Source organism: Saccopteryx leptura, chromosome 3 (assembly GCF_036850995.1).
Source record: "Saccopteryx leptura isolate mSacLep1 chromosome 3, mSacLep1_pri_phased_curated, whole genome shotgun sequence".
Lineage (NCBI taxonomy): Eukaryota > Metazoa > Chordata > Mammalia > Chiroptera > Emballonuridae > Saccopteryx > Saccopteryx leptura.
The window spans coordinates 370,164,011-370,185,600 of record NC_089505.1 but is presented as its reverse complement, the minus strand read 5'-3'; the positions used below and the strand labels follow the sequence as shown (position 1 = coordinate 370,185,600).

The 21,590-nt window shown below is 57.7% G+C and overlaps 1 protein-coding gene across 2 annotated transcripts in view; it reads left to right on the top strand.

The window, feature by feature from the left end:
• The first annotated feature begins 19,424 nt into the window (after positions 1 to 19,424).
• SLC45A4 (solute carrier family 45 member 4) overlaps positions 19,425 to 21,590 on the top strand; it is a 72,193-nt gene continuing 70,027 nt past the window's right edge. For both annotated transcript variants that reach the window (XM_066379599.1, XM_066379597.1), the window contains exon 1: positions 19,425 to 19,535. The gene's annotated coding sequence lies outside the window, so the exon portion shown is untranslated. The remainder of the gene's footprint in view (positions 19,536 to 21,590) is intronic.

The following is a 21,590-nucleotide window of genomic DNA, read 5'->3' as shown; positions in this document are numbered from 1 at the left end:
CTCCCAGAACCACCAATCAGCGGGCAGCAGGGCGGGCGGCCAGGAGCAGCACCCGGGAGAGCGCTCTCCACGTGCGGGAAGTCCCCGAAAGAGCTGGAGGGAGAGCCCCCGAACCACCCCCATACCAGCCCCCAAAGCCTGCCTGTCAGAGGGCATGGTGGTTCTTGCCTCCTGCACGCAGACACCCACTTCTCCCCTTTCCTGTCCCTCCTGTCCTGTCCAAGCTGACAGCTTCACCCTTGTTCCCTCCAAGCCCTCTCCCAGGCTCCGGGCCCATCTTTCAGATCGGAACACATCACCCCCAGCTTAGTCCCTTTCCCCGACTGCCACTGCTCTTGATTGGGAAGACAGCGTCCCCAGCCTGCCCTGGGAGGCCTGGCCAGGCTCTGCCTTGTCCCCAGCCTCCACTCACGGAGGCCCAGCAGCTGTGACCCCTGTCACAAGACATTTGCACCCTCCCACCTGCTTTCTGCCCTTCTTTCAGTTCTTATACTCACTTCCCTGGCCCTGATCCCTTTTATGACATGGCCATAGATAGCTCTGGTGGACCCACAAGCACCCACATGAGCTCATTGAATTCTCACCCTGGCCGATGAGAGAGGGTTCAAAACTCTCCCATTTCACAGAGGAGCCATGTGAGGATCAGGGAGGTGTCACACCTCACCCAGGCCACTCATCTAGATATGCTCCTGACCCAATTCTCTGTTGCCCCGAGTCTTGGGGGCAGGGTCTGGGGCTGGGAGGAAGCTGGCCTCCTAGCCTGTTTGCATGCTCCCTGAGAACTCTGGATATCTGTGAGGACAACTGTGGCGTACCCCTAGATCCAGGTGCCATGGGGAGCCCCCTCATGCTGGGTGCTGGCCCGTTCTGGCCCCGAGGCCCACGCCTCCTGCCACGGCTGGGGGCCGCCCTGGCTGAGTGCCCACCAGCGTGTGAAGTGCTTCCCGAGGGAGTCCCCGGGGAAGCCCCCGCCAGCCCAGCGCGTGCTGTGGAGTACATCAAGAAGGAGGCCTTCCTTCCGGCCTCATCTGCCAGGGCCGCCGGGGTCAGGCCTCGGGTCACCCTCCAGCTGGGACAGGAAGCCTCACATTAGACTGGAGTGGGGGGTGGCCAGGGGCCCAGAGGCTGACCCGGAGGTCTGGGGACACCAGCTGTCTGGGTTGACACTGACTCGGGCAGTTCTGCTGCTCTGTGACTGCATACTGGACACTCGACAGAGCCCAGACTCAGTGCTGCTTTCTGTGCAGTCTTGGGCCAGTCCTGAGTCCATCCTGTGGGCCCCAGGGCCGCCACAGCTCTCCCTTAGACAGGGGCTTCCCGCCAGCCTACCTGCCTCCACGGCCCACCGTCCACACCTCTGCGAGCCTCACGTGGCTACTGAGCACCTCAAGTGCAGCTGGTCTGAGTCAAAATGTGCTGTGAGTGTGAGACACCCACCCAGTTTTGAAGACCTAGTGTCAGAAAAATAGTGTAAAATATCTCAATAATTTATTATATTGATGGCATGTTGAAATAATATTTTGGATATAGTTGGTTAAATATATTATAAAAATAAATTGCACTGCCTCTTTTTTTTTTTTTTTTTTGGCTTTTTACCATGACTATCAAGTTTTCCCACGTGGCTGGCATTTGATTTCTATTGGAGACCAGTGTCCACACCGCCCCCAGAGGGCTCTCCGAAGGAAAGTCTGTCCCTCCCTTGCTTCAAGCCCATCAGTGGCTCCCACAGCCCTCAGAGAAAGTACTCACACCCAGAGTGGAGTCTCATTATGACTCAGTGTCATTTCTCACCACTAACCCCTCCTTCCATCTGTCCCAACTGTCCACATCCCTTCCCACCTCCTGGCCTTTGCATAAGCCAACCCTCTGCGGGAAACGTCCTTCCCTGACCCCTGCTTCTCCATTACTATGTGTCACCTCCTCCTGGATGCTCCTGGGACCCCCTCCACCATTCATTTGACAGCCCCTGCCACTGCCCCACTGGCTTGGGTTTGCAGAGGTGGGTCAGGGGCTCCAGGCCCAAGCGGAGTGGAGCTGAGTGACCTCCCTCTGAACTTCAATTTGTGCTCCTCTGTAAAACGGGAGCTAGGAATGGGACCTCGGGCGTCCAAGGTGCAGTTTCAGAGCAATAATGCCAATGCAATGCACTGGCACTGGGCTGGGCACACAGTAGGGGCTCTGGAACCTTTGGTTGGGGGCCTTAAAGTGTGGCACGTCATGGAGGCAGCCACCCTCCCAAAGGGAGCCAGTGACTTTCAGAAATGTTTCTGGAGCCCAGTCTGTGCAGAGCTCGATCACGATGCTCGATCAGACCATCCTGCCCGGCACCTCCCAGCTGCCCAGGGGTCATTCTTCACTTAGGACAGGGCCCGTGGGCCCCAGCTGGCCAGCCGCCTGTCTGTGTGCAGACTTCAAGCTAAGAGTGGTTGAAAAAAGATCTGCAGAGGGCTAGCATGTCGTGACACCTGACAGTGTTACACATTCAACTTTCAGTATCCGTGAATAAAATTTGTTTGTTTTTTTAATATAGCCACAACTATCCTTTTACACACTACCTGCAGAATTGCGCAAAGTAACAGATGAGTGTGACCCTCTAAGAAGAAAACATTTGCTCTCTGGCCCTTTTCCAGGGCTTGCTGACCCCTGCCTTGGGTGCTCTTCACAGCCATCTGGACAGATGCTATTAGCCGATGGGAAAACTGAGGCACAGAGGGGCTAAGTCGGTCACCGAGAGCCCTTAGCGACTGTCTGTGCTCCTAGCCCTTAGGTGTACAGCGCACACCCCAACCCAGGAGTTCAGAGGTACGCAATAGCCCTGCACCTCCCAGCGGCACAATCCCACGTCTTAGTAGTTGTTTTTTTGTTTTATAGAGGGTGTGATGCGCTTTTAAATATTCATGTGATCACCCACGCTTATTGGAGGCCTGCATCTGCCAGGCACTGTGTTCGCACTTCAAATACTCTTGTCTGAATGATCTTAACAACCTCCCTGTGTTAGTCAGCTCGAGTTGTCATGATCAACTCCACAGAGGGGCCTCTGAGATGGGGGACATTTCTGGTCTCACAGCTCTGGAGGCCAGATGTCCAAGACCAGGTGTCAGCAGAACCGGCTGCTCCTGAGGCCCCCTGGTGAGGGAGACTCCGCTCCAGGCCCCTGTCCTTGACCGGTAGACAGCCACTGCATGGTCACACTGCGCTCTCCCTGTGTCCCTGCGTCCCTGCGTCCAAACATCCCCCTCTCCTAAGGACGACTGTCAGATTGGGTCGAGGCCACCCTCGTGACCCCACTGTCACTGGGTCACCTCTGTAAAGGTCCCCTCTCCAAGCACAGGTCCCATTCTGGGGACCTGGGGGTTAGGACTCAAACATGGGGATTTGGCTGGTACAGTTCAACCCATAACACCCCAGAAGGGAAGATTCATCACCCCATGTCACAGATGAGGGAGACCCAGTGGTTTAGAAGTGGGCCAGGGCCCCACTAAGCAGAGGCTGCGGGGTTACCAGGAGGGAGGAGGCCCTGGAGAAGGTGGATCCCAGCCTGTGGGGGAATCGAGTTCATCAGAGCAGTTGTCACAGTCAGATTTCAAAATCTGGGCCCTTGCAACAGTCTCCTCCTCCTCTTCCTCCTTAGCTAATTGGCCGTGGGCACCCAGGGGTTATTGCTGTTTCTTCTCCGGGTCCCAGGTGACAGTTCCCACAGACGGGCACGCGTCCTGCCCTGCCCGGGAACAGCCTTGGCACCTTACCTCCCGGCCACCCCCCCCCCCTGGGGCCAAGATACTGTGTTCCTCTTGGCTCTTACCCTCAGTGGTCCAATCTATACGACAGGCTATGATGAGGGTGGGGTTAATGCCCAGGCTACACCTGCGACAGGAAACCCCACTGTAAGCTCCCTGAGGAGCTTTGTGGGAGCTGGAAACCCCACTGCGGACCTTGTGTCTCTAATACTTGGGAAAGTTCCGCGGCGAGCCTGGCTAGCTCTGGAAGGGGAGTGATTTCAGAGAGAGGCAGAGCGGGGCTGGACCCCAGGCTCCCCCACCCGCACCCCAGCCCACGGGCTCTTTCTGGCCTCTGGATCCCGCTGTGGAGTCTTCTCAGTGTGTGTCCTTTGAGCTGGTCCAAGCCCGGCTTTGCTCCCACTTCCACACCTTGGTTGTGTGTGTGTGGGGGGGAGCCTCCTTGAATGAGGCTGCATTTTGGGTTAGTTTGCACGGGGTAGAGAGCGTGCACAGGGTGGGTGGCATTCTAGCAGAGGGAACCGCTGGGACTGGAAGTGTGGCCATCCACTGACAGCAGCCCCTCTATGGTCACCCTCATAATGCAGATGGAGAGCCTCCCCCCCACACTCCACCCCACCCACTCTGGCTCCAGCCCTCCCTGGCTTTGAGCAGATCTCCAGGCCTTGATATTTTTGCACATGCTGTTCCTTCTGCTGGAACACTGTTCCCCACTATATCTGTTAGTAGAGACCAGTCCCTCCTTACCATCTAACTCAACACCACTCAACCCAGGAGGCCCCCTGAGCCCCCTCTTTGTTGTAACATAAACAGCACCAAGCCCCTGGCAACACTGGTTTGTCTCAGAAATGAAAAAACCGGAGGCATGGAGCACCAAGTCGCTCTAGCGTGGTGGCCAAGGTCCCACGTGACCTAAGCCACGCCCCCGCGGCAAGTCCTCCTCCTCGAGTTTTCTAGCTCCCGAAGCCGTTTCCTCGGTCACAGCGGGGGCAGTGCAGCCTGGAGGAGGAGAGTTCTTGTTGATGGCGGGTCCCACACTTTGCCGCGTGGACCAGGTCGTGGCAGGCGACGGGGCCGAGCCATGAGGCCTCAGCATCTCCGCTGGGAAGTGGGCTGGCAGCAGCTCTGTCTCAGAGTGCTCCGGGGGATGACAGGGGAGACCAGCGGGGCGTTAGGTGGGGCTCGGACCGGGCTGGTTTCTCATCGGTTTTCTTCCTCTCTGCTGAGTTCAACAGTGAGGGCCTGCCACGTGCTGCACAGAACCCCGCTCTGCCCCAAAGAGCGCGGAGGCGGAGACGGAGATGGGCCATGCACAGTGCCCGTGCCGGGAGACTGAGGGTGGCATGTGTGTGTGAGTGTATCCACCCCTGTCATGCCCCGGGGACCCTTCAGCTGTCCCGGGAGTGCCTTGTGTGAGCTATGACACACGGGGGAACCAACGCACAGAGAGGGAGTGTGTTGTCTGACTAGCAAAGGGCCAAGAGACTTGAACATCTGTTCCTGATTCCAGTCCGTGCCCTTTGACCCCACCCCGGAACTAGGGAGCTGAACCTGGTGGGGCCAGACGCTGGGCCTCCACTCAGAGCTGTCATTGCAAAGACCAGCCCCCTAGCTTTTGTGAGGGGTGATCATTGCCCAAAATTGCAGATGTGAAAAATTGAGACCCCCAACCGGCAACATGACTGGTCCGTGTCGCTATCTGTGTCCAGAGCACGGTTCCCCATGGCTCACCTGCCTCAGGGTCCGGGGGGGGCCTGGACACCTGCACTCACCCACGAGGCTGGCGGGCTTGAGGATTTGCCCAGCTCCTCAAACCCAGAGTTCTCCAGGACTCAGGAGGGTACCCCAAGGGCCCACACCCGCTGTGGCCACAGCAGACTCTGAAAGTCCCTGCTCATAGACCGAGCCAGTGGGCAAGGCACGAGCTGGCTCCCCAGGCGTGGGGCGCAGGCAGGGCCAAACCAACCCAGCAGGTTGGGCGGGAACTGGGTGGGCCCTGTTTTACCCCAGCACCCCACCCCTGCAGGAAGAGGTGACCTTATTCCTGGCCCAGAGGACAGCCCGGGGTAATGGACGGCAGGTTCAGAGTGCAGGGTGGCGCTCAAATGAGCAAGGGCTGGAAAGGACTCGGCGCAGAGAAAAGGCTCGGTCTGCGCCAGCCTCTGTGACCTCAGGAAAAGGCTCGGTCTGCGCCAGCCTCTGTGACCTCAGGCTCAGGTGCCACAGCGTCCCCGAGCTGGGGAGCAGGAGTGGGGGCTGCAGGCCGGCGCTCCGGCCTGGGAGAGGCTGACGCAGGGCCCGCCTGCACCCCAACTGCCCAGCGCCTCTGCATTGCAACACGGGCTCCCTGCCTCTGCCCTCTGCACCCACACCCGCTGGTTTTTCTCTGTGGCTGTCAGCTAGTTCTATTTACTTGCAGCAACCAGCTTCTACTTTTTGTTTGTTTGTTTCTTTCTTTCTTAAAGGGTTTCTTTTCTGGTGTATTTTAAATTTTCTTTTCTTTCTCTCTCTCTTTCTTTCTTTTTTTAGTTGAGTTTCAGCTTCCATTCTTGATGGTCCTGATGGCCCCTGGGGTTTGCAGCTCCAGCTCTGGTTCAGCCCAAAGGCCGGTGACTTTGTCTTTTTTTTTTTTTTTTTTTTTTTTTTTAAGTGAGAGGCGGGGAGGCGGGGAGGCAGAGAGACAGACACTCCCGCATGAGCTCTGACTGGGATCCACCTGGCAAGTCCCCTACAGGGCGATGCTCTGTCCATTTGGGGCCACTGCTCCATTACTCAGCAACCGAGCCTGAGGTAGAGGCCATGGTGCCATCCTCAGCGCCCAGGTCAACTTGCTCAAAACAATTTGAGCCATGGCTGCAGGAGAGGAAGACAGAGAGAGAGAGAAGAGGAAGGGGAAGGTGTGGAGAAGCAGATGGTCACTTCTCCTGTGTGCCCTGACTGGGAATTGAACTCAGGACTTCCACACACCAGGCCAATGCTCTACCACTGAGCCAGATGGTCAGGGCCAGGGTGACTTTGGATGCATCACTGAACGGCCCTGAGCCTCAGTTTCCTCATCTAAGCAGAGGGAATAATGATAGCACCTGGTCCAATACAATGGGCTCTTTGAAGATCAAGTGAGTTGTTCGAGTTGTACAGCCCTGGCCCCAAATTCCTCCAACCGTGCCTGTACTCTTGGCCACCCCTGCTGTTGGGCCTCAGTTTCCCCTCCTCTCGGCCTGTCTAAGAGGCGGCCCTGCCCCTCTGACAGTGCTCCTGTCACTCCCAGGTCCCTGCCTCAGACCAGTGGCTGCCTTCAGGTGGGGCAGGGGACACATGAGCCAGGCTGCAGACAAGCTCTGGAGGAGCTGGTGGCCTGATCCAGGGGCCGAGTGCAGGAGAACAGATCTGGTTCCACTGCGATTGGAAAAGAGGACTTTGGCTCCGTGAAAGTGGGTTGAAGTGCGTTAGACCCAGGGCCAAGGCCGAGGTCTGGAGGAGGCAGAGGTCTGGGTCCAGCCTACCAGAGCCCCCGGCTCAGGCCTGCACACTTCTGCATGGATTGCAGAGCGTTGGGCCACAACGTCCCCCAGGCCAAGGACTGAAAGCTCAAGGTGGGAAGAAGGAACCCCTAAGACGATGAGGATTTGGTAAATTGGTCAAGCACCCAGAGACAGTGCCTAGCTGGGGGCCCCACGGCCGAGTTTCACGTGTGTCTCAGGCCCCCCCGTGTCTCCTTGCTGAGAGTGGGCAGTCCACACCCTTGCTGCCCCGGCCTCCACCCTTCCACCCCCTTCCCGACAGCCATGCCTGTCACCCACTCTCATTCCTTCCATTGTCTGCTGTGTCCAGGTCCACCCGCAGTGGGCGGCCTCTGGGGCAGGGAGTGCCCACCAAAGCAACCACACTGTCACCTGGGGGGACCTGGCAGGGGCTGCCTCTGAGCCCGTGGCAAGCGTGGCTCTCTGTCCAAAGAGGCTAGCCTGAAATTCACTGTCTGATGACTGACAACTTATTCGTCCACAGCTGCCCCGGCTCCTGACACTGGGCAAGCTCACCTCGGCCACCAGATTCCCTTGCTCTGAGCTGACCGGCCCCGAGCCTTTGCTCAAGCAGCAGCCTCTGCCAGGAATGCCCTCCTGCCCACTCCATCAAATGGACCCGCCTTCAACGCCTCCTCAGGAAGCCTCGAGTCCCTGGGTAGAAATTGTCCCTGGTCCTTTCCGGATCTCAGAGTGTCTTGCACAATGGAGACGGGACTGACCCACCTAGGTGCTGGGCACCCCTTTAGGGCTGGGACTGCAGCTAGTGACCCTTGATCCTGAAACATCTTGGACAGTGCCTGGCACAGAGATGATTCTTCTCTTTCCTTTTTTAATGTTTATTGTATTGATTTGAGAGAGAGAGAGAGAGAGAGAGAGAAAGGGAAAGAGGGAGAGAGAGAGACAGGAACACCCATCTGCTCCAACCGGGGGAATCAAACCAGCAACCTCTGTGTTTCGGGACAATGCTCCAACCAACTGAGCTATCCGGCCGGGGCGGGATTAGATGATTCTTAGAGGAAAGAGAGAAAGATGAACAGGGCTGAACCGTGCAGAGAAAGGTGATGAGTCTGCCGTGAGGGTGTCATGGACTCACCGTCCACGCGAGTACCGGCCCCATGCCGATGCCTGTGGTCAGCGCCCTGATGCCACTCAGACTAGTCCTTCTCCTGGCCGCAGCCTGAGACCTGACCCACACTGAGCTCTGAATCCTAGTGACACACCAAACCCTGACCCCAGCGACAGGCTGAACTCTGCCTTGGCTCTGGGCTGGGCCTCGGCCCTTGTCACACACTGAGCCCTGATCCTTGTCCACGTCCGAAGACCTAACCGTGCTCAGACGTTGAACCCTGACCCTGATTACACATTAAGCCCTGATCCTACCTGCAACTTATCACGGGCTCTAGTTTTACGAACCGGACCTTGAACCTATTTGCTCCCGGACTGAGCCTGACCCTGTTGACCTCTCTGCGTCTGCTCCGCCCCCTTCCTCGGCTCAGGCAAGGAGGTCTCAGCTCAGGCGCACCCTCGCAGCCTCCTCTGAGCCCCAGTCCATCAGAAGAGGGCCTGGGGGTGGCTTCCAAGGAGGACTGCGACCAAGGAGGGGCTGAGCCTCCCCCTTCTCTTCTGCTGCCCCCGGCTCCACCCTGCCAGGGGCCACTCCCACGGCTCCCTCCTGCCTCCCAGCGAGCGTGCTGTCGAGGGGATGACCCTGGGAGGGAGGCCCCGACACTCAGAGCCCCTTGGAGCCAGAGCAGCTCTGTGAACAGCACGGAACACAGGCCTCCTGGCACTGCCGCCTGGGGAAATGGGGTCAGCCCTCTGCAGCCTGGCAGCCTTGGCTCTGGATTCCAGTCACCCCGGCAACTTCTCCTGAGCCGTCCCGCCTGAGGTCAGAGCATACCTGCTGCAAGCAGCCACCTAACAGGGTCACCACCCGGGGCCAAGACGACCCACCTCCAGCCACCCTGGGCCAAGGTGACCCACCTCCAGCCACCCTGGGCCAAGACGACCCACCTCCAGCCACCACGGTGGCCCTCAGTTCTATTCACAGCACCGCACTGCCTTTGGGCTCAGTGCTCTCCCACCTCGGTTTTTTAAAAACAAGAACCACCATGTGCCCAGCACGAATGGGGCCTCAGTGAGGCCTCCATAAACGAGTGAGGGCTGGATTCCCTCCCACACTTTCCCTGGCAGTGGGGTCCCAGCACCCCATTTTATAGGTGAGAAAACTGAGGCGGAAGGGAGGCTTCCACAAGCTTTCCCCACCAGCAACGACTCTGCTCCCGCACCCCATGACCCATCCAGGAGACGGTCCCGTGGCTTCTGTGTGTTTACCCAGAATCCAGCCACCGCGCCCCTCATCGTCCCCGTCAGCCCCGCTCAGCCCCACCCCCACCCCAGCACTGTCACAGAAGCACCATGCGTCCGGCTCTGCCTCTCAGTCGTTCTCCAGCCAGGCTCATGCCTGGAAGACCCTGCAAGACTCCACACCCTCTGGGAGGCCTCCCTGGCCACCTGCGTGGACATCAGCACCCCTCCCTGCCTCCCCGCCCCAATTCAGTTTTCTTTTTTTTTTTTTTTGTATTTTTCTGAAGTTGGAAACGGGGAGGCAGTCAGACAGACTCCCGCATGCGCCCGACCGGGCTCCACCAGGCATGCCCACCAGCGGGTGATGCTCTGCCCCTCTGGGGCGTCGCTCTGTTGCATCCAGAGCCATTCTAGAGCCTGAGGCAGAGGCCACAGAGCCATCCTCAGTGCCCGGGCCAACTTTGCTCCAATGGAGCCTTGGCTGCGGGAGGGGAAGAGAGAGACAGAGAGGAAGGAGAGGGGGAGGGGTGGAGAAGCAGATGGGCGCTTCTCCTGTGTGCCCTGGCCGGGAATCGAACCTGGGACCCCTGCATGCCAGGCCAACGCTCTACCACTGAGCCAACTGGCCAGGGCCCAGTTTTCTTTTTTCAAGGGTGTTTATTATTGGTCCGTTGCTATGTCTCCCCACCAGAATATAAGCCCCTGAAGAGCAAGGACTCAGTCTGTCTTCGTCTCCCGGCACCTGTAGACAATCTGTACTGTTTGGGTTCATGAGTGAATGATGAATGCACGGAGGGCAGCAGAACCAGGATGCACCCCCCTCGGCTGGTTTCTAAGGGGGTGCCGTTTCCCCGTGGACCAGGGGAGGGGAGCAACCTCCCCTCCCTCCCTGTGCTCCTTGTTCATTTTCTGTCTCTCAGCAGGGTGAGGATTCCAGGAGGAGACGGTGTGGGTCTGTTTCACGGCTGGTTCCACAGTGTCTGTGATGGTACCCGGTGCAGAGCAGGGGCTCAGCGGACCGTCACTGAGTGCATGCATGAATGGAAATCACACGGGCCAGGCTTTGGTACCCAGAGAGGTCTCCGGAAGTGTTAGCCATTGGTGCTATTTTACCCCCACATGAGCTCAGGCCCTTTCCTCACCTCTTGGGTCCCCATCTGCAAAATGGGGACAAGAACCTTCTGACCCCAGTTGGGCTCCTGTGAGATGCCAATGAAACCGCGTACAGGAAAAATGCCTTGTAAAATGTAGATTATTCTGCAAATGGTGATTCAGGACATAATCAAAGCTGAGCTTTATTGTTGCCATGTGCTGGGGAAGCAGGGATTACCATGCACTGGGGTGGTCTGGGAGGGCTTCCTGGAGGAGGTGCACAAGGGACAGACCGACTCAAGGAGCAGGGAGGGGACTGCTGGCAGGAGACACAGTATGAGCAAAGGCAGGAGGAGAGAGAGTTGACCCAGAGGACTGAAAGGGCTGCCAGCCGAGCTGGGGTGGGGTTGGAAGTCTGGAGATGAATGCCTGCTGGGGACTGTGACCTGGCCAGAGAACCCTGGAGGCCTGCCCCGCCTATGTTGACTTCAGGAGGTGTGGCTTGAGCCAGGCTCCCTGGGTGGAGCGGCCCCACACTTCACCTGCCTTCACCTGTCAGCCTGAGAAGACCTGCCAGACGCCCCACCCTGTCACCTGCGGTGGGTGGCTGGCTCCCCACCTCCTCTCCAGGTTACCCTGGTCATTTGGTTCATGGCAGAGCTGAAGGAGACCTGATTATCCCTCTGTCATTGTCCTGTAAACACAGCAGCTTCCCATTCTGACGGTCTGGGAGCTCCCTGCAAGCCCCGAGACCTTGGGCAGAGAGCCAGGTGGCCTGGGTTCCAATCCCAGCTCAGCTATGTGCTCAGTGCATGGCATGTAACCTGCCACCTTACCCCTCTGAGCCTCCATGTCAGCTAGCAGACAGCACGCTAACATACCAAGCACTCAGCTACTGTGGATGTGAGGTGACCTTGCTCAGCTGGGACCCGAGTGGGTGTTCAGTTCCTCGTGCAATCGTCCTTGATCACTCCTGGGCTCGCAGGTCCATGCCAGACAAGCACCAGCTCTGTCCCCGCGCCCCCATTGTATAGATGAGACCATTCGGGTGCAGAGGAGTAGAGACTGCTCACAGCCAGGGCCGAGCATGGCGCTGGTGAAGAGGGGTCGAGTTGGGACTGGCGCCCCGGCGGTCTGGCGCCTGGGCCATCCCCATCCCAGGGGCTCTGCCCCTTTCCACCGGTGTGAAGGCTGCCCACACGTGGGGCCCCTGCAGTGACAGCCTCCTTGAGGGTTCAGGGAGGAGGAAGCCCTGTCAGCAGTCGGTCTGGAGGCCCAGGTCAGGAAGGGGACCGAGAGCCGGGGGTGCAGGCGCCTGGGCGCCTCCTACAATCAGGCTCTGTGGTCCCTCCACAGGGCTCCCCCATCCCAAGTCAACGTCCTTCCTGTGCCATGAGGCCACGTGAGCCTCGCTAGCAGTGGATTCCTCTGGGGGTAAGCACTGCCCACTTTTCAAGAAGCAAACACCCTGAGGGAGAAGGAGAAGGGGAAAGGGGGGGCAGACATCTGTTCGAAGGCGCTGAGAGGGCCGGAGGGGCAGGGGAGGAGGAAAGGACCCACGGGGTCAGGAGGGATTACAGGAAGGCGGCCGCTGTCACCTGCACGCAGAGCGCGAGCCCTGTCAGTACGTGCAGTCGGTCACGTGCCTGCTTCCTGGCCCTCCTCCCCCGCCGCGGCCCCTCCTCACCCTCTCACTCGTGTGGGACACCCACTGCCTTGCTGGGCACCCCCATCGGCCCCTTAAAGACCTCCAAGGCCCCTTCACCCTCGGGAATGAGGCCAATTTCCACAGCTGGCACCGGGGGCCCCAGCAATCTGGCTGAAGTCAGTGTCCTATTTTACTGTTTTGTGTCCTTATTCTACATGTTTAATTGCGGATCCTAAGGCAGCTAGAGAAAAAGGCACAGTGTCGTGACAGACACGTGTCTCTGCCCGCCCCGGGGGGGGGGCACAGTGTCGTGACAGACACGTGTCTCTGCCCGCCCCGGGGGGGGGGGGCCTGCTGCCCCCCCAGCTCATCTTCCCTATCCACGGCCTGTCCCAGCCCCACCTCCGCTCGTCTGGTCCTAGACAGGTGCATGCTAGCTCCAGGCCTTCGCCGAGACGGCCCCCAGGCTGGAAAACTGTCTTCGTCCAGGTGAGACACCAGCCCAGCTGTCCCCTGGGGGAGCTCTGGGCTCGCCCCGGCTGGGAGGGTGAGTGCTCTGCCCTGGGCCACAGGTGGTCGTCCTGGCCTTGCAGCCGGTTCCGGAGCCGCTCTCTGCTGGGTGGGCCCTGTGTACCCGTTCCTCAGGTCCTCACCCCTGCTCTAGATACAGGCGTTCTGTCCACCCACAGGTGAGGACCCGAGGCTCACCAGGACACAGAGGCAGTAGAATGTCCTGGAAGGAGCCTCAATTTCCAATGAGATACACCTATGACCCCAGGTGCCCGTCTAACCTGGGTAGCACCCCAATGGCCGTATGACCCTGGGTCATTCTATGGCCAGGTAGCCATATGACTCCTGGCCATTGAATGACTCCAGGTAGCCATATGACCTTAAGAAGACATACGACCTTGGAAAGCTGTATGACCCCAGATAGTCATAGACCCTCCAAGTGTCCATATGACCTTGGGAGGACATAGGGCCCAGAAAGCACTATGACCCTGGGATGTTAGTTGTACGACTCAGGAGTCTGCTGCCCTTTCGGCAAGCTGGGCCCCTGGAAGTCCTGCTGTGGGTCTCTTGGGTTTGTTCCCCATGGGGCTGAGGCTGCTCTGAAGGCCCCCCACTGCCCAGGGCATTTGGACAGGGGAGGGGAGGGAGAACAGTTCTCAGGTAGACACCCGCCTGGCTCAGAGCAGGTGCTCAGAGCTGTCAGTTGACAAAGGAGCACGCTAATGGAGAGACTGGGATTTGCAAGTTTGTTTTAAAAAATGTTTGCTGTTTAAAAAACAAAGATTGGCAAATGAGCAAAGGAGGTCTCCTCTAAAGGGAGAGACCCACTGGGGCACTGTCTCAGCTTCTAGGCTCTCTGCCCCTCTCTTCCTCCAACCCCGGAAGAGATCCAGCAAGGCATGGAAGGAGCCTCGATTAATGGGTGGGTTTATTATTTTTTGTTTTGTTTTGCTTTCTGTTTGTTTGTTTTTACATTTATTTATTTATTTATTTATTTATTTATTTATTTATTTCAGGTGAGAAGAGGGGAGATAGTGAGGCAGACCTCCACATGTGACCCGACTGGGATCCACCAGCAACCGCATCAGGGGCCAATGCTCAAGTACCGAGCTATTTTTAGCACCTGAGGCTGATACGCTCCAACGAAGCTACCCTCAGCACCTGGCACCATATTCAAACCAATCGAGCCACTGGCTGTGGGGGGAGAAGAGGGAGAGAAGGGGGAGAAGGAGGGGTAGAGAAGCAGATGGTCACTTCTCATGTGTGCCTTGACCGAGGATTGAACTCAGATGTCTGCATGCCAGTCTGAAGCTCTATTCACTGAGCTAACTGGCCAGGACTATTGTTTTTAATCACTGTAAAACCCCAGCTCTGCCAGTCTACTGAGTTCCTTGCATGCCTCTTCCATTCCGGGTCTAGCCCCTGGGAAGTGAAGAGTTGAAGGTCATTGCTAATTCGATGCTTGGACAGCACTGGCTTGCAGTCATGTATACAGTAGCCCTGCCCTTATCTACGGGGACACATTCCAAGACTCCCAACGGCAGCCTGAAACCACGGGTAGTACCAGAGCTGTTGATGTACTGTTTTATCCTATAGGTACAGACCTATGTTGAAGTGTAATTTATAAACTGGGCACAGTAAGAGATAAACAACAGTAACTAATAACGACATAGAACAATTATAAGTTATTTAATAAGTCTATAATAAGGGTTACTTGAGCACAAACACTGAAATAGCCACCGTTCATTGGAGTCCTGAGATGGTTACTTAAGTGACTAACGGGCAGGGGCCACGTACAGGTGGCTACACTGGCCGAAGGGATGATTTACATCCCCAGGGGAGTGCAGTGGGATGGTGCGAGAGTTCATCATGCTGCTCAGAGCGGTGTGCAACTGGAAACCTACGAATTGTTTGTTTCTGGAATTTTCCACTTAATATTTTCGGACCGTGGTTTGACTTCAGGTAACTGAAGCTGTGGGAGGGAAACCAAGGATAGGGGAGGACTCCTGGACTAGTTCAGCTACGTCTCACACCAGCCCAACTGGGTAGGAACTATCATTCCTCCCTTTTGGAAGCTAAGGTTACCCAGGGCCAGGGGGTTGGGTGACCTGCCAAAGGTCAGAGAGCTGGTCAGTGGCGGGGCGGGGGGGGGCGGTCCAGCCTTGGAAGGGAGCCCTGGGTCTGTGCTCTTTAACCCCACCCTTCTCAGGTTCGGTCCCCTCCACTTCCCAAACCCCCACCTGTCCTAAATTCTGCTCCCCCCTCTCCCAGACCAGTGTTCCCATCTATCCCTGCTTTCTGATACCAGGGTCAGGGATGCTAAAGGCTGCAGGGGCCTCCTGCCTTCTGCTGCAGGGGTCCTGAACCCAGTGGGGTCATGAGACAGAGACGGAAGCTCTTGACTCACGCAGGCCCGTGACTGCAGGAAGCTCCTGGAGCGCTGACTCTGGCCTCCAGCAAGTGTTCTCTGAAGTTGGCTCGTGTTGTTTCAGGGGTTCCCCAGGACCCCCAGAGCCTTTCCATGGGCCCTTGTTCAGAAATTCCTTTACTGTCTCTTTCTTTGTTCCCCTCTTCATTCAGACACGTGTGCAGCCCCACAGTGGGCAAGGCTCTGGGTTGCAGCAGTAAACCTGACCTGGGACCAGCCCCTTGCACAGGGCTTGAGACAACTAGGGAGACAGACAATGCCCGGTTATAGTCCAGAATGAGGGGTCTTAGCATCAATCTGTGAAAGGTGGAATGCCTCAGCACTCATGGGAGTGATCCACTGACTCCTCTGAGGCGGGACACCCAGGAGGGCTTCTTGGAGAAGGAGGCAATCCCTGGTAGACCTTCAGAAATGGTCACGGCTACAGTTTTACTATTTCTTAGGCCATGGGAGTCCAAGGATGAAAGGGACACAACCCTGCTCCAAGAGTCCACAGGTTTGGTGGAGAGAAGGCAAGGCCAGTGATTGAGACATCGCCATACCCTAAGCTCCCCAAAAGCTCCCTGGGGGGTTGACACACTTATAAAAGAGCACACAGGATCAGCTCCATTATTTGTGGGGCCCTTGTTGAAAATCATTAAGCATTTAAAGACGGTGACAGCAGGATGGCAAACCAGGTACAGAGCTCTTCTGAGCACGGGGCCTGTGAGACTGCCCAGCTTGTACGCACACCTGTGACAGGTAAGTGCCCAGGCAGGCCCTGCTCTGGAGGCAGGCCAGAATCCAGGTCTTCCTGACTCCAGGGCAAGAGCGCTTCCTACATGCCAAGTACAACCACTCTCTTCATAAGACTGGGAGCCCAGCCCTTCCAAGATGCAGTAAGGAGTAGGTAGCTCTGTGGGGTCCCCGTGGACTCCACTCCCAGGCTGCCCAGGGTGGCTGGATGGTGAGGCCATGGGCAACAGACACATCTTACCCTTCGTGGTAGTCAGCAGGCTGCCAGAGCAGAATGCCAGAGACTGGGCAGTTTAACCAACACCAATCTCTCCCAGTCCCGGAGGCTGGCAAACCCAAGGTCGGAATTCTGGGAGGCCCTTCTCCTGGTCACAGTGTCCCATGGCCTTCCACGGGATGCGTGTCCGAAGGAAGCAAGGTCTCTCATGTCTCTTCTTACAAGGGCACTAATCCCGTCACGGGGGCTTGTTCGGAAGTTCTTTTACTCTCTCTCATGCACACGTGTGTACACATAGCCAGGTGGACACGCACACATGCAGTGTTCAGGCACCTGCACACTGGGGACATGCTTTTCCTAACTTGCTCTCTGTTCAACCTCTGTGTCAGACTTCAGATTACATAAGTGAATTAATCTGACGTTTCCACCTTTCTGGCTCAGAACTTGCCTTCTAAATTCCACTCACGTGCAAGTGGTAGAAATACACTTTTACCTGTGCTTTCCATTATTCTTCCTGAAGCTTTTATGGGGCATCTACTGTGAGTGAGATCCTACGCTGGGTTCTGTGGCCACCGTGGTTAGTGGTGCTCCCCTTACCTGTTTGCATTTCCCATTCCACCGCGGGATCCTGAAGGAGAACGGATTCTGCTGCCAGCTCTGGTCAAAGCATCTGGCATGGTGCATGGCATGCAGTAGGCACTCAGTAGTTGGCTGCTGAATGAGTAAAAAATGAAGAAGATGCACTAAATACCAGCATTTACAGTTCAGCAAAGAATTATTATTATTATTTTCTATATTTTTCCAAAGTTAGAAGCCAGGAGGCAGTCAGACAGAGTCCTGCATGCGCCCGACCTGGAGCCACCCGGCATGCCCACCAGGGGGTGATGCTCTGCCCATCTGGGGCGTTGCTCCACTGCAACTGGAGCCATTCTAGCACCTGAGGCGAAGGTCATGGAGTCATCTTCAGCGCCTGGGGCCAACTTTGCTCCAGTGAAGCCTTGGCTGCAGGAGGGGAAGAGATAGAGAAGAAGGAGAGGTGGAAGGGTGGAGAAGCAGGTGGGTGCTTCTCCTGTGTGCCCTGACCAGGAATCAAACCCAGGACTTCCACACGCCAAGTCAACGCTCTACTGCTGTGCCAACCGGCCAGGGCAAGTTCAGCAAAGATTTAAGCAAAATTATTAAGTCCTTACTCTGTGCTCCTTCCTGTATCAAGTTTTTCAAAAAGCATTATTTAATCCTTCAGGCAACTCGTGAGCTAGGTGTTATTAGAAGGCTCATTTTTAGATGAAGACTCAGAAAGGTTAAGTCAGCTGCCCAAGGCCATGCAGTCGGCACACAGCACAGCTGGAATTGCCTCTGCCTCTAGCCTTTGGCCACAGGAGCAAAAACCCAACAGGGGAGGTAGGCAGACAGTGATGAGCACCCACCATGTTTCAGGTACTGCTTTAGGCTTTTATGTATCCACCATAGATGTTCTTATTAATTCTTCATTCAAGTATCACATACACACCCATATAACCAGCACCCAGATCAAGAAACTGAATCTTACCAGCACCTTAGACACTTCCTTCCTGCCCTGGCTATGGAACACTCCCTCCGACATTAACCAATATCCTGACCTATGCTACTACATATGTTTACACTTCTACCACTCACTTCATATCCGTGGAATCCTGCATGCTTTGGGGTCTGGCTTTTGTTGTTGTTTTATTTTTTCCTTCCTCAAAATCATTTGTTAGAGTCATCCCTATTTTTGTGTGCGGTTGTAGATTATTCATCATCATTGCTGTTGTTCTATTGCGTGACTACAGTCCAATTTATGTATCTATTCTATCATTGATGGGCATTTTGGGTAGTTTCCAATTTTTGCTTGTTACAACTTGTGCTGCTGTGAAGAGAAATATAATCATATAAGGTATGCACGTAGGAGGAAAATTGCTAGGTCACAGGGTTTAAACTGAGTTTCAGGGTGGCTGCATCTGGGCGCATCCCCACCAGCAGTGTCTGAGAGTTCCGGTGGCTCCCCTCCCTTGTCAACACTTGATATTGTCAGATTTTCCCATTTTAATTGCTCTGGGGGTGGTGCCGTGCACCCTTTCTTCCTAAATCTCTTCAGCAACCCCACGAGATGGGTCTTATAATCTCTGTGTGACAGATGAGGCTCTCAGGGTCTGAGAGGTGCAGTAATTTGTCCAAAGCCACTTCAGAACCGACAAGGGCACACAGGGCTGTCTGACCTCAGCCCATTATATCTTCTTGCTCTGTGTGTGTGAAGCTGCTTCTCCCAAACTTGTCCCACTGGGTTCCCAAGCAGCCCCATCCTAGGAATTATATATTTAGCCAACCTGCCTTCGGGATGACACTGGCTGGGCGACCCTGGCACGGGTCAGGCCTCGAAAGAAGGCTCCCTCTGGGGTCCCGCCCAGCTCTCCGGGGTCGCTCTCGTGGGCTAGAAGGGGGGTCCCTCAAAGGGCCCTGGAGTTGGGAGGAGAGTGGGAGGGGGAGGGGGGCCGCACTGAGGTTGGGGTTGGAGGGGGATTTGACCGGGATGGGGAGACCAGGAGTGTTTGCTGCGGCACCTGGGGAGGAGCGTGTCTGTGCGTGTGGTGCGGTGCGGTGGTGGTGATGGAAGGAAGGTACTTGAGGAGGGGCTAGGCTGGCGGCGAGTGTAGAGGCACTCCCGGACCCTCTGCGAGGAGGGCGTACGGGGAAAGGCAGACATCGGGGTGAGCAGCGGAGGGCGGGGGCTGCAGGTTTCTCCCTCCCGCGGCTACGGAGAGGGATGCCGCGGGATACCGGGGCCAGGGCTCTCGGTGAGGGGCGGGTGTTCAGGCCAGGAAGTGCCCGGGCGGGGGGCGCGCGGGACGCGGCTCGCGGGAAGGGGGCGGGGCCTTGCCTGGGGAGGGGCCTAGAACGGCGGGGGCGGGGCGTAGAGGTAGGAGGGGCCCGACCAGACCAATGGGCGCGCGTGGTTCAGGCCCCGCCCCGGCCTCCCGCCGCGGCTGCTGCATAGTCATGAGCGCAGGCCGGCGCTGCGTCAGCGGAAGCGGCGCGCGGCGGCTGTTTCCGACCCGATAAAGCGGCGTTGTCCCAGCGCGCCGGCTGCATTCTCGCAGCGCTCCGTCCGCGCTCGTGTCCCTGGTTGACTGACCGCCCGGCCGGCCAGCCTCGCCGAGGAGCAGCCGCCACCGGGCCCACCCCCCCCCGGCCTCAGCCGCCGCTCCCGAGCGCCCGGGGCCCCGCGCCCCCGCCGCCCCCCGCCCCGCCCGGCTCGGCCTGGCCCGGCCCGGCCGCCCCGCCGCGCCGCCGCCCCCGCGGCCCCGGCCGGAGGAGACAGGTGAGCGGCCGCCCGCCAGCCCAGGCCCTGCACCTGGGCGCCGGGCACCTGCCGCCTCCCCACCCCCACCTGCGCGCGGCCGCGACCTGGAGCTCGAGCGTCTCCCCGCTGCCGGCATCTCTTCCCCGGGGAGGGGACCCCCACCACCCCCACACCCCGTCGGGACGCTGCCTCCCGCCGGGACACCCGCCCTCGTCCTCGGCCCCCTCCCTGCTCTGTCCATGCTGCACCTGCCCCTCCGCGTCCCCGTCCCAGCGGCCTCCTGGAGCGTTTCGGGCCCCCATCCCGGGGTGGGCACCTTCCCGCGGACCCGGCCTCCCGTCGCACCCTCCGCATCCCCAGCCTGTTTCCCCAGGTTTCTCTGCTCCCAGAAGAGCCTGGCTCCTCGCCCCCTTGGCCTCGACCTTGCCCTGCCTTCTCGGCCTGACCTCTCCCAACTTCTGAGAGTTGATTTGAGCCTCTGCCCCGTCTGCCCGGAGCCCTCCTCCCGACGGAGGTTTGCGTCCCTCCAGCCCCTCCGGTCCGCGCGCGCCTAGCGGGTGTTCCCTGCCCAGCCCGCTGGCCCCTGGGCTGCGGTTTTGTCGTACCTGCGGTGTAGGAGCTAGACCTTTATTCCAGGGGCCAGGTTGGTCCCTGCAGCAGAGGAGCCGGTGCGTGCCCTGCAGAAGCAGCCCCTCGGGTAGATCCGCATCCCGGCGCCGTTTTTCCTCTCCCCAGCGGTCTCCTCCTCCTCCTCGAGCTCCTTCCTGGCCTTAACCCGTTCCTTCCCAAGGTGTGTTGCTATTGATTGAGTTCCCAGGGAGCCCCCACCGTTTTACCTGGGGAGGCGTGTCGAAATGGAGGGGAGGGGGGGGGGTGAAAAAAAGCACAGCCTCCTAGTTAACGGTGTATAGTGTTTCTAGAAGGTGAGGTGTAGTGGCCAAGAGGAGTGGGAAGGGGTACTTGGTCTCCTAGGGAGTGTGAGTTTGTTTGATGCCTCAGCTGGTTCCAGCAAACGGGGCCTTGCAGTTTCTCATCATTAGGGTGTCTCCTAGCCTGGGGGTTGGGAAGGGGGTGGTTCAGAAGACGAGTCAGTGAAGCAGTTGTGGGGGTCTAGTGGTTGTCAGAACCTAAGCCCGGTGGTGCCCGGGAAACCCCAGTGGTTCTTCCTGGCGTTATGTGAGTGTGCCCTACACGGTCCTACCCTGCAGCCTTCTCCTCCCATCGTCCTGGCAGGGACAGACGGTACAGTGTGGGGCAAGCTCATATTTTCTGTTTTGTGCTGGTTGGAGAAAAAAAGCTGGAGGGGTTGGTTTACAGATTTAGGAGTGTATCAAACAGTTGGGCATCAGTAGCAGTAGCCCCTAGCCTCCTTTAAAAGATGGGAATAGTTTTCAGCTAGGTCTGGAGTACGTGGTAAAGATGAAGAGTTAGTTTGCTTACTGCTTGGGAGAGATTTTGCAGGATCTGCTAGAAAACGGAGAGAGGCGGCGGTCGTGGCCAGGGGCGCTGCAGGCCTCAGGTGGAATGACCCTGGCTTGATGAAGAGCTCGGTGCTTCTGCTGAGAGGGTGCGGAAATAGGTTGTCTTAAAAATCAAGAATTTCAGCCCCATTCAGGCTAATTGTTTTTAGAGGCAGCAGCTGGAAAGGACAGAAGTGGCTCATTTGCGATGCATTTGAAATGCATATTAGGGATTTAGTGGTGGTAGGTGTGGACGGATGACCCCCTGAGGAAGCTGCCCAGGGCCTGAGAGCCGCCTGCTCTTCTTGCTGAGATGTATGCTGCAGCCTTGGCCCTTGTCGTGTTGTGAAAGCTGAGCAGAGATTGAACTGGGCGAGCGCCAAGGTGGTTTGCGGCTTTTAACATCTCATGGGCTCTCTCTGTGCTCCAACTTTGCTCAGTGGAGAAGAGGGAAAGTGGGAAGGGGTAGGGGCGCCTGGGAACGGCCCCTGTGCTGTCAGAGCCTGGAGGGCCAGGCCCGACCGGTCTGCAGGCAAGGGTGGGGGGGGCTGCCGCAGTGGCCGCTCCCCGTCCCCGTTGGAGGAGAGCGGCCAGCGCTCAGGTGTGTTGGGTT